The sequence below is a fragment of the Protopterus annectens genome, chromosome 7.part0 (assembly GCF_019279795.1).
Source record: "Protopterus annectens isolate FY-2018-M chromosome 7.part0, PAN1.0, whole genome shotgun sequence".
NCBI classification, from domain to species: Eukaryota; Metazoa; Chordata; order Ceratodontiformes; family Protopteridae; genus Protopterus; species Protopterus annectens.
In genome coordinates, this window is record NC_056739.1 from 622,282,550 (window position 1) to 622,295,140 (window position 12,591).

Consider the following 12,591-nt stretch of genomic DNA (forward strand, 5'->3'; position numbering starts at 1 on the left):
TCCATGGCCTTACATATAAGGCTGATAAGACTTATGGTCCTGTAGTTACCTTTATCAGTGGTTGGACCTCTTTTGTGTAGGGGAATGACTGTAGCCATCTTCCATTCTTTGGGCACAAAACCTGACTGAAGCCTCCAGTTGAAAAATGGTTCAAATGGACCAGACAGGCCATGTTCATATTATTTATTAAATATCTCCAGATGTTATTGGGGCCCATCAATGCAGTGTTTATGGCCTTGGAAAGTGCAGCGAGACCTGTTCCCTAGTAATCGTTGGGGGGTATTGTGTTATGTGGTATATCCTTTGGACTATTGGGGTAGGGTGAAGAGAGATATTTGAGCTGAAATGGTCAGCCAAAAGCTTGGCAATAGCCTCCAGTTCAGTGTGGATGATGCTATTTACTGTAAGTTCAGCGCATTGTTGTGCATTTCCTCTGAGGTTACGGGCACAGATGTAGAAAGTTTTATGATGTCCTTTGCCTGAAAAGTTATTTTTTCTTCAAATTTAGCCTTTGAAGTATTAATCAACCCTCTTAGCTGCCTGTTTAGCTTGGTCAGGGAGCTTTTAGTATGTATGGCTTTGTTCCTCCTATACTTGGCCAAATTCTTTCTTGTGTTGTACAAATGATTGCTACTGTGATTCCACCAGGGTGGCTTGTATTTTGAGTTAGTCTTATTCTTAATACGAGTGGGCACAGCTTGCTCTATACAGCTATCAATATGGCTGTACAGACAGACTGCCTTCCCTATCAAGAACTTTTGAGAGTACAGGCAAAAAAGAAAGAAATGGGGGGGGGGGGGCAATAATGAAAGACCAGCACTGGTAGACTTTTTAGTAGACTAGAACAGAATCTCCCATTAAAACAGGAATAATTAGCACAGCAAACAAAATATATGATAACTATAAAAATCAGAGGAGGTAGGAAAGGACTGGGAAGCAGTGATATAGCTAGGCGGGAACAAGAGGGAAGGTCTGCCACAGGCAGCAATTTTGGGACTTCTACTTTAATAGTTTGAATTAAAAAAAAAAAAAAAACCCAAAAAAAACAAAAAACCACAAAACTGTTCTAAGGACGTTCTCCTTTAAGAACGGTCCCATAGCATCACATCTGTGCATGTGCTGTAGACGTCCTGTTCTACTTACTGTCCACTAGCGTATTTTTAAATTACAGCTTTGGTTTGATCATTTTGCTACCTGTTTCAAGGTTCCAAGTAAGGAGACTTTTCTTACTGCTGTTTGTTTTGGTTCTTATTGCCAGATTTAATTCTGAATTCTGCTGGTTCTTATTGCTTGCTGCTGCCCGATTTTTAAGTGTGTTCTGCTGGTTCTTGTAAAATGCCCCAGTTAGGTATACCTGGTGGTTAGTGTTACTAAGGCTCACACCCTGTACCTTAGGTACAAGAAACCAGAGCCTAAAATTGCTTACCCACACCACCAGTTGTGGTTGTAGTTCCTGTGTACTGTTTCCTTGCCTTATTTGGGGGAAGGGAAGCTACCTTGCTTACCAGTGGGAGTGGGAAGCATTGAGCTGCCTTTTGTCCAGTTTTGTGAGGTTTCAGCCAGTAACTAGTAGTTTATTGGTCGTTTTGGGCCAGTTTCTAGCTTTTTCCAGCCCCCTGGTATAAAACTTTCAGCTTGTATCTACTCAGCACAGACTCCACGTGGGCCAGCAGAGTAATCCAAGCTGCAGAGAGCTGAATAAGCGACTTTTCTTGATACTAAGTATATTTTTTGTTGCTTTCCACATCTGAATACCTAGCAACTGTATTTCGCCTGCCTTTCTGTTACATTGAAGCTGTTTTTACTGCATTTAACTTAATATTGCACTTGGAATCCTTGTTTGTTACTATTTGACTGTATTTGTAGCAAATTCTTCTGTGTAAGCTGTAGTAGCTGATTCATAGCATTTATAAGTGTTTGCTGTACCTGTTTCTGCCTGTTTTGTGAAAAAAAAGAAAAAAATATCTCTTGTTTTTCCTGCTTTACTAGTTTAGTCCAGTTTCAGAGTTGCTGATTCCTGGGCTTTGGTTGTAGTTCCTGTGTACTGTTTCCTTGCCTTATTTGGGGAAGGAAGCTACCTTGCTTACCAGTGGGAGTGGGAAGCATTGAGCTGCCTTCTGTCCAGTTTTGTGAGGTTTCAGCCAGTAACTAGTAGTTTATTGGTCGTTTTGGGCCAGTTTCTAGCTTTTTCCAGCCCCCTGGTATAAAACTTTCAGCTTGTATCTACTCAGCACAGACTCCACGTGGGCCAGCAGAGTAATCCAGGCTGCAGAGAGCTGAATAAGCGACTTTTCTTGATACTAAGTATATTTTTGTTGCTTTCCACATCTGAATACCTAGCAACTGTATTTCGCCTGCCTTTCTGTTACATTGAAGCTGTTTTTACTGCATTTAACTTAATATTGCACTTGGAATCCTTGTTTGTTACTATTTGACTGTATTTGTAGCAAATTCTTCTGTGTAAGCTGTAGTAGCTGATTCATAGCATTTATAAGTGTTTGCTGTACCTGTTTCTGCCTGTTTTGTGAAAAAAACGTCAAAAAAGAAAATAATATCTCTTGTTTTTCCTGCTTTACTAGTTTAGTCCAGTTTCAGAGTTGCTGATTCCTGGGCTTTGGTTGTAGTTCCTGTGTACTGTTTCCTTGCCTTATTTGGGGGAAGGGAAGCTACCTTGCTTACCAGTGGGAGTGGGAAGCATTGAGCTGCCTTTGTCCAGTTTTGTGAGGTTTCAGCCAGTAACTAGTAGTTTATTGGTCGTTTTGGGCCAGTTTCTAGCTTTTTCCAGCCCCCTGGTATAAAACGCGCGTTAGCGCGATTTAGAGCGATTTAGCGCGGAGCTGCCACTGTTGCACACTAGGGCAGTGCCGGTTAAGCAGGTTTAAACTATTCGAGCTACCTAAAGTCCACTCTTCAAATTTTCCCTTAAAACTACCTTCCTCGAACTATACTACTGATCAAATCAGCGTATCCTATAACTAAAAAGATCAACTCTACTTGACTCCAAGTAGACTATTCTCTATCTATTAAACCTAGCACTTGCTCCTACAGTACTTATTACCTTGATACGGCACTCTTGTCATAGATAGTACCCCAAAAAGGCAACCCCCATTTCTCGGTCACCCACGTCCCCCGGAATCTTTTTTTAAAGTTTTTCGTCTACCCTTCTAGCATGTTGAGGGTATCAGTTGCTAGTGTCCTCTCCTGCTCAGCTGGTGAACCTGGGAATATTGAGGCAATGTTTCAATTGCCTCATGTACACAGACAACCCTTTCCTCCTCCCACAAAACACAAATACATGCGAGAGATGCAACTATACGGCCAAACTGGAGGCTGAGCTCTCTCAACATAGGACTGGCAAGACCAGTCAGGAGGAGAAGGTTACCACACACACTATAGACCCAGTCTCACATAGTACCATTACAACCTCAAATCATACACATAAACACACAAAGACATACTCGGAGGCTCTGATCAAAATCTACCAAAACAGCAGAGGCCACCAAAGCAGACACCCAAACAACCACCACCTCAGAACACAACACCCGCAACACATAGACCTCACAGTCAGAGTGTCAAACAGTCACAGCCCTTAAGGCCAAACACAATGCCAGACACACTAGTCATTGGTGACTCCATAGTCAGACACACTGATGTCCCGCTCACCAGACTGAGTAAGGAGAAGGTCACAGTAAGCTGCCTGTTGGGCGCTAGAATCCGCCACATAACGCAAGCACTCAGGTCTCTCAACAGCAGGTACAAATATGACTCAGTCATTGTCCACGCTGGTGTAAACGACCTGAGACGTACCTCCTTGGACTACATGAAAAGAGACATTGAGGAGCTCTCTGATTATGTAGCCCAGGCAGGTATGACCCTGACCTTGAGCAGTATCCTACCTTCACCAAGAATGATGCCACAATACAGAGATAAGATGATCAGCTTTAACAATTGGCTTAAACACTGGTGTCATTCAAAGGGGATCCAGTATCTGTCTGCCTGGGATGACATGCTGGACAAGCCACGCTGCTTCGCAAGGGACGGCTTGCACCTGTCACCCTGGGATTCGGATATTGGCAAAGGCTCTTGCCACCCCATAGTGCCTTTTTAGGCAAGGCTCAAATTCTAAACCTACCACCCTAGAACACAAAAAGGAAAAACTAAGGGTAATGCTGCTCAATGCCAGAAGTCTAAATCTCAAAATGCACACTCGAGGCCCTTCTCAGTATGGAGAACATCGATGTCTGTGCTGTGACAGAAACCTGGTTCAAGGCTCCTGAGAGCACCCCAGCGCTATCAGGTTTTACCTCATATCATGCGTTCCGGCCCCAAAATCCGGACAATACCAAGAAAGGAGGGGGGTATCCATATTCATCAAGGACACCAACACCTCAAGACTGGTGGCAACGCACGATGCATCGGAGACCATCCAGGTGCAATTAACCATAGGCAAGACTGCTTTGCAAATTGTAGCATGTTACAGGCCACCCTCACAAACTCAGGAAACTCACATGGCCTTCCTGAAAACACTAGAGGGGATAAATGTATCACCAAACACCATCATACTAGGTGACTTCAATTACCCTAATATAGACTGGGAACACTACTCAAGCCCAAACACCCTAGCCCAAAAGTTCCTGGAATTCATAAACTCAAATGCCATGGAACAACTAGTCACCATCCCCACAAGAGGAGATAACATACTCGATCTCATCATCACGAACATGGGAGCACAATGTTCAACACCGAAGTATACCCCTCACTGGTGAGATCAGATCACAAACTAATCTCGCTGGAGGTCCTCATCCCACCCCACCTGAAATAAAAAGACCACAGTAAAGAACTTCTCAAAAGCCGACTTCACACTTCTAAAGACTAGTGTGGTCTCCTTTCAGGCCCCGAGCCATGGAAAACAATACTCAAGCCGCTGAATCACTTACAAATGCCTTCTACCAGCACCTGCAGGACTGCATGGATAAGGCAATCCCAAGCAAAACAAAGACTCTTTGTACCAAAGGCAAGCGTCCAGTCTGGTGGACCCCAGCCATAAACAAACTCTACAACAAAAGGAGGAAGCTACTACAAGATAGAGCAAAATCCTTAAAAGGTAAGACACCCTTGATCACTATAAGTAAAAACTAAGAGCTCTCATAAAATCATCCAAAGCAAATTTCGAGAGAAAAATAGCTAAAGACTCAAAAGACAATCATAAGGCCTTCTTTAGCTATGTTAGAAACCTAGGAGGAAACTCCCAGATATGCTCAGAACTAGTTCAAAATGATGTGAAGATTACTGATCCTACAGACATTGCCAACATACTGGCTGACAGGTTCAGTGCAAACTTCTCCCCTCCCCAAAAGGAGAGATATCTATACCAAATGAGTGCAGCCCCCAAACATCTCCAGCGCCCAAGTGAGAACTGCTCTCTCCAAAGCAAAAACACAGCATCCATGGGACCCGATGGTGTCCCCGGCTGTGTGCTCCACGAACTCAATGAGGAATTAAACCCACAGCTAGGACAGCTGTTTAATCAAAGTCTTACCTCTGGATACGTACCCAGGAGTGGCGCACTGCAACTGTGGTCCCACTTCACAAAGGCGGTGCCTCCACAGACCCTGGAAATTACCGCCCATTAGCTTGACAAGCCTTATCTGCAAAGCCATGGAGAGGATCATAATGGACCTCATAAATAAAGACATAGGGAATTTGCAGACTTTGGATCCAACCCAGTTTGGCTTTGTCAAAGGCAGATCATGCCTTTTAAACTTGGTTGACTTTTTGAAACAGTCACCAAAGCCATTGATGAGGAAAGGCAGTCCATACAGCCTACCTCGATCTGGCTAAGGCCTTCGATACAATACCCCACTCGGGTATCATTGAAAAACTCATCAGCTTAAATGTTAACCCATACATCACAAGATGGGTTGCAAACTGGCTGAGTGACAGAACCCACAGGGTCAGAGTTGCTGGCGCCATGTCAGACTCAAAGCCTGTCACAAGTGGTGTCCCACAGGGCTCAGTCCTGGGCCCACTCTTGTTTGGCATCTACTTTTCCGAAGTACAAGCAAACACAGGAGGGTTATGGCTGACAAAGTTTGCAAATGACTGCAAACTGGGCGCCATAGTAGAAAACACATCTGACACATATCCTTCAGAAGGGTCTCACAGAAACGGATAACTGGTGCCAGAGCCACGGCCTAAAGTTAAATGCCAAAAAATGCATAGTCATACCCTTCGGGAAAAACAAGGTTACCCCTAGCTACCAAATAGGTGGCAATCCGCTGAGCACAGAATGATAGTAGTCTGTCATTCGACACCCATGTAGCTAAAGTAATTAGGAAGTCCTTCTACATTGCCCACCTTATCATGAAGGGATTCTCATCTAGATCAAGGGAGGTCATAGTCTCCCTTTACTCATCACTCATCAGACCAATGATTGAGTACAATGCTCCATTCGGAATGTATCTGACCCGACACTTGCAGCAGCTGGAGAGGCCACAAAAGTTCCTCACCAAAAGGATAAAGGGTCTCAAAAATCTGTCCTATGCTGCCCGACTGAAAGAACTCCAGCTCTATTCAGTCGCCACTTGCTCAGAGGTGACCTTTGCCTAACATACAAGGCCATGTCAAACCCAGATTTGATGAATATGCTTCACCTCAAAAAAATCTAGATCCATCAGAGCCACAAGGGCGGGAGACTTAAACCTCGACACGGCTATTAATAGGACGTGCTGGAGGGATAGATTCATCACCCAAAGACTCCCTATGCTGTGGAACAAAATCCCGGTACATGTGAGGCAGAGCACCTCGCTGGCCTTGTTCAAGAGAAATCTTGACCAATGGATGGGAGATCGCAGATATACCCCAGGAATTACCTCAGTGTCACTGCTCGACAGAGGCACAGCAAAATAATGGGTATAGTTCCCCATACTAAAGGGGTGGCGTAAGCCACAAAACAATGGGCTAGGCTTATAAATGCCCTCGGGCAGATAGCCTAGTATGAACCTATGAACCACTTGTGATTCAAGTCCTCAACTGTCCAGATTTTCACAGACTGTCTGGAATGTTTGGCTAATACATTTGGTCTGTTCCTCTTAAAATTTGTGGTTTTCTGGTAAATCAGCGAATTCACTATGTAATGATAGCCATTCAAGTTTCAGGAAACACATGGTAACACGTAACATTTTACTCTAGCAACTTTCTAAGATTATACAAGCAATGGTTAAAAATGTGTACCTGGTTTTGGGCCTTCACCCCCCCACCCCAATAAATTCTGGCTTTTTCCAGATTTCTTGTGCTGCAAAGTTGAACGATTTAGCGGAGTGTCAAGTGGATTATACAAGGAGCTGAGAGCTTCAGGGGAAGAGACGTTTAGTGTTGCTTATGCCAAATCAGTTTGCATTGTTAGTAGCACAACAGGTAGTACACCTGCTTTTGATGCAGAAGGCTGTTGGTTCTACTCCCACAGTATGCAGATAGATTACTGATACTGTTCTATATTGTACTTTAAAAGGGGTGGATTCTGCAGTTCTGTAAATGCCCTCCTTTGGAGGAGATACCTAGTAACTATGAACCTGTTATCAATTTGCCATCCATTCCCTTTTGCAATATTACTAGCTTATCATTTGTTAAGGCAACATAGGCAATTTATTCTTCAAGGGCAACAGGCACTATTTGTAGATGAAACAATGAAGTTGTTTGCTAGCAGCAACCTCTTCATTAGTTACATATCTCTTTAATGTGGAATTATTTAGATGACACTTCTGCAGAGATTGTGCCTATTTACTGCTATTGGTGGATTGTAATGACAGAAGCTGGAGTAGACTTTTATGATGGAAATGTTCTGAATTGGGCAGCTCTGTCATTATTGGTTCATACATTTTGTCTCATTGCTTACTGGAAAAATGTTCAAAAAAAGAAGTTATGACTTATCATAATGTTCCATCTGTGTTGTTGATCTTCGTTCATTCATTACTGATGAATATCAACCAGCCAAATATCAACCTCACTTAAGCCAAAAACTCTTGAGCCAAGGTCCTACCTAGAATACTCTGCTCCCTGTTACCTCAGATGGAGTTTGCAAGTTGATAGATAAAAGTAGGGGCTACCTCTGGTCATAACAGGCCTACAATAAAGGAGTATATGAGATCAACCAGGAACCTCCGGAGGGAGACGGAGGGTGGGGAGTAATGAATGAACCAAGAAAAACAACACAGATGGAACGTTATGGTAAGACATAACTTCTTTATCTGATGTTGTTAATTTTTGTTCATTCCTTACTGTTGGGACAAAGTCCCGAGGTACCTGTTATCCTTGGGTGGCCCTCTTAGAAGGACATTCCTGAGCACTGTGGAGCCAAAAGAAGCTCTCCCTCTGGAGGCCAAATCCAATTTGTAATGTATTAAGGTATGAGGTCTGGCCCAAGTCGAAACTGAGCAAATATCAATGAGGGAAGTCTTAGCATGGAAAGCTGCTGAAGTTGCCACAGACCTTGTAGAATGTGCTTTCACTCTGTGAGGCAAGGTGACAATGTTTTTGTTGTAGGTAATACAATTTCTCAACCATGAAGCCAATGTAACTTTTGAGACAGGATGACCTTATCTTAATCCAGAAAAAAACAGAAATAGTTGGTCTGATTTACAGGTAGATTTTCTATCCAGATAAAATCGTATTTGCCTATGAACATCCACGGAGTGCAGGCAATACTCTCCCTTGTTAGAGTGGTTAGGAAAGAATACTGGAAGGTCAACAGACTGGTTTGATAGACCGCTCTGACACCATTTTTGGCAAAAAGGAAGAATTTGTTCTCAGTGATACCCTATATCCTTATGAAAGATAAGATAGGGAGGTTTGATGCATGAGGCTTGAAGTTCTGACAAGCGTCTGGCTGATGTGATTGCAATCAGAAACAAAGTTTTCCAAGAGAGATATTTCACATTACATAAAGACACAGAACCAAGACCAAATCCCAAAGTTGTAGAGGTTCTCTAAAGGGAGCTTTTAACTCATTCCCTCTGGTATAGCTCTTCTGAGTGCACGCCTTCATCTCCCAGTGGTCGTGACTTAAGCCCTTAAAAATGAAGTTATCACCTTACAGTTCTTGAAAATACTCATTGAGAGAGGTCAAATATCAATACAGTTGTGCTTGCCATCACATATGCTGCAAGACAAAATATCCTGGTAACTTGTAAGTAACATGATTTTGGAATCATTAATGCAAATATGAACAATCAATATTTGACTCCTAGAGGAGCAGTAGGAGTTAACTGCAGAAGGCGCCTGCAGGAGCACTTGTTTGTAATGAGTGAAGAACTCCCCTTCAAGAAAGTTTTAGAGTCTATGTGACATAAGTGAAGAATCCTGTAAACCAATGTGGAAATTTGAAATGGCAGCTAAATGCACACGAATAGTAGAGGCAGACACCCCACAGTGGAAAAGATATAATAAGTAATCCAAAACCACCGAAACTGGGGCTGACAAGGGGTCTAACTGTTTATTCGCTGCCCATAGAGAAAACATTTTCCATTTATTGAGATAGATTAGTCTGGTGGACGATTTATGAGATGCAAGAAGAATATTGCGCACAGGGGACAAGAGATTTTCCTGCCTGGAAATCATTGGAAGTGGAGAAACCAAGCTGTTAGTTTCAGGGTTGTTAGATTGGGGTGAGTCAGACCCTGCAGATGGGAGATCAATGTTGGGGATGGATTGAGGATCCACAGTTGATCTAGCAGACGAGGCCAGAGGAAGGGGAACCAGACTTGAGGCCAATATGGAGCAATGAGGATCACTTTGCTTTTCAACTGTCGTGCTTTCTTCAGAAATTGGGAGATGAGGGGAAGAGAAGGATAAGCATAAAGTAGACCCAAGGGCCAAGCGTGGACTAGAGCATCTCTCGGGTGACTGTCCCCGAGGGGGGATCAAGGCAAAATAGTTGCTGTACTTGTAGTTGGCTGGGGGGGGGGGGGCGAATAGGTCGCAGCAAGACTGGCCCCAGCGGGTGAAGATTCTTGTCGCTATCACAGGGTTGAGGGACCACCCGTGAGGTTGTAGAATGCACCTGCTCAATTTGTCCACTATCATGTTGAAGCTCCCGGGAATGTGCTTTGCAATTAGAAAACCTTGCCATATTCTCAAGGCCTCTCAGCATAACGGGTAAGATCTGGTGCCCCCTTGCTTGTTGATGTACCAAACCATAGACATGTTGTCTGATTGGATCGCAATAATCCCTGATGGAAAGATGGAATGAAATTCTTGCAACGTTAGTAGCACCACCCTCAGTTCCAGGACACTGATATGCAGAAGGGCCTCTGTCTCCGACCAGGTGCCTTGGACCGAGTTTCTCTGACATAGTCCCCCCCCCCAACCCCATCAGGAAGGCATCCGTGGTCACTGTGGCTTTCGGCTGAAGGGGCGAGACCATTGTTGGAGATTTAGAGACGTCCAGAGTAAATCTTGCTTGCATCTGAAAAGACAAAGGCTGTTGTAGAGGATACCACTGATTGAAAAGTAACCACTGAAGGACCCAGATGTGGAATCTGGTAAGAGGAACAATGGTGATCGAGGCTGCCATTGAGCCCAAAAGTTGGAGTATAGATGGAGCAGGAGATTTCTGGTGACAGAGCAGTGGTTGAACCTGTTGCCTTATTCTTTGAAGCCTGTGTTCTGGAAGAGATGCGCAATTTCTCATGTCCAAAAGTACCCCTATGAATTCCAAAGACTGAGCTGGGGTCGTTTGGACTTCTCCCAGTTTATATGGATTCACAGGCATTGTGCTTTGAGGAGTGTGTAGTGCAGGGCTTCTTCCAGTAGACGCTTGGTGGGGGTGGTGAGGAGCCAGTCATCTAGATATAGAAATGCCTGGAATCCTTGAAGTCGCATGTGAGAGATAACCACTGCCATGCATTTGGTGAACACTCTGGGGGCTGTAGAGAGACCGAAGGGCAGAGCTCAAAATAGGTAGTGACGGGCTCCTATGCAGAAGTGGAGGTATCTTGTTGAGCATTTGTCCATTTTTATGTGGTAATACGCATCTTGAAGATTCACAGAGCAAATCCAATCGTCTTGTTACAAGAGAGGAAGGATAGACTGAACTGTGACCATCCGGAATTTCTCTATTTTTACAAATTTGTTGAGTGTGCTGAGATCCAGAATTGGTCTCCAGTCCCCTGTCTTTTCTAGCACTAAAAAGAACCCTGAGTAAAAACCAGATCCTATCTGGTCTGGGGGGACCACATGGATTTTTGTAGCAGCTTTTGGATTTCATGTGATGCTGTTTCCCTTTGACTGGGTGAAACTTCGGGTATTACTCTGGATGAGGATGGACAAAGATGGAAGGGGATGTGATAGCCTCTGGATATTATCCATTGTACCCAAGAGTTTGTGGTTATATTTTGCCAGGCAGCGGGGTACAAGGAAAAACGACCTCAGACCACTTCCAGAGGTGAGCAGACTGGCAATGATTCAGGAGCATTGACAGGGTTGGTCAGAGAAAGAATCTCTGGATCCCCAGCTTTGCGGACCTCCTCTGACCCGAAAGGAGCGTCTTCCACTGGAGTTTCCCCCTCTGCCTGTAGGGGAGAACTTGGCACAGGCATCATGGAAAGAGCCCTGTGATTTCCTGTGCCACATCTTCCCGCTCCTCTGTTTTCTGGAGTAGAATCGTTGAGGAGTGGAGTGTCTGACACCAATGGCAGACAGGGTCTTGCCATCTTGTTCGCACCATATCAGCATACTGTTCACTTTAGGGCCAATCAAAGAAGCGGCATCGATGGGGGCATTCATGAAGGAAGCCTTCAAGGAGTCTGCAAAGTCGCATCCAGGCATGTCGTCTGGTGACTATATCCACGCCTGCCGCTCTAGCCATTCCTTCTGTTGCATGAGAAATAAGACGCATGGAAGAATTGGAAATGGACTCTAGGGTGGCTATCTGAGAATTGACGCTGTCATGAACGTGGTCAGAAACGGCTCCTGCCAAGGTTTCAGAGAGATGCTTGACAAGATCCCTCTGGAGCCTCGTAAAGTGTGCCAAATAGCTCAAAGACTTTATGGTGAAGATCGATGAAGTACACACACACTTCCCTAGTCTACTGTCCAGGACATTCTGTTGGGCGGATGGACAGTTTGGCTCTCTTTTGCCAAATCCTTCTTAGTTGTAGCTGCCACTGCCATGGCATCTACTCGAAGACCTCGTGACCAATGGGGGTGCTCAGTTGGGGGCAATAAGATTTTATCAGGCCTCCACTGTATTGCTTACAGGGTGTCAGCAGCCTTCCATGTGTGCTGGACGATGAGCTGGATGAGCTCATCAGCTGGCAGAGTAACCCAGGAGGTAGGGGGCCGGGCACGAAAAGCCTGCAGGAATACAGATTCCTCAGAGGAAGGATTAGAGGACTTCCAGTTACCCCTCTGAGGATCTCGAGGATGTCACCAAAGGACACCTCATCAAAGTCCATATAGTCAGTCAAGGACTCCTCAGTGGAGTCTATGTGCTTTCTCTTGCATGACGCTTTGTGGGGTACTTCCTCAGTGGGAGGGTCTGGGGAAGACTGTAAAGAGGGGGTCCTCCTGAGGAGGAGAAACCTGAGGCCCTTG

The 12,591-nt window shown here is 44.6% G+C and overlaps 1 protein-coding gene across 1 annotated transcript in view; it reads right to left on the minus strand.

Annotated features, from left to right (window-relative positions):
• The window catches only part of VPS13C (vacuolar protein sorting 13 homolog C), a 6,956,796-nt gene that overhangs the window by 3,008,629 nt on the left and 3,935,576 nt on the right, over nt 1–12,591 (minus strand). The gene's annotated exons all lie outside the window — the stretch shown is intronic.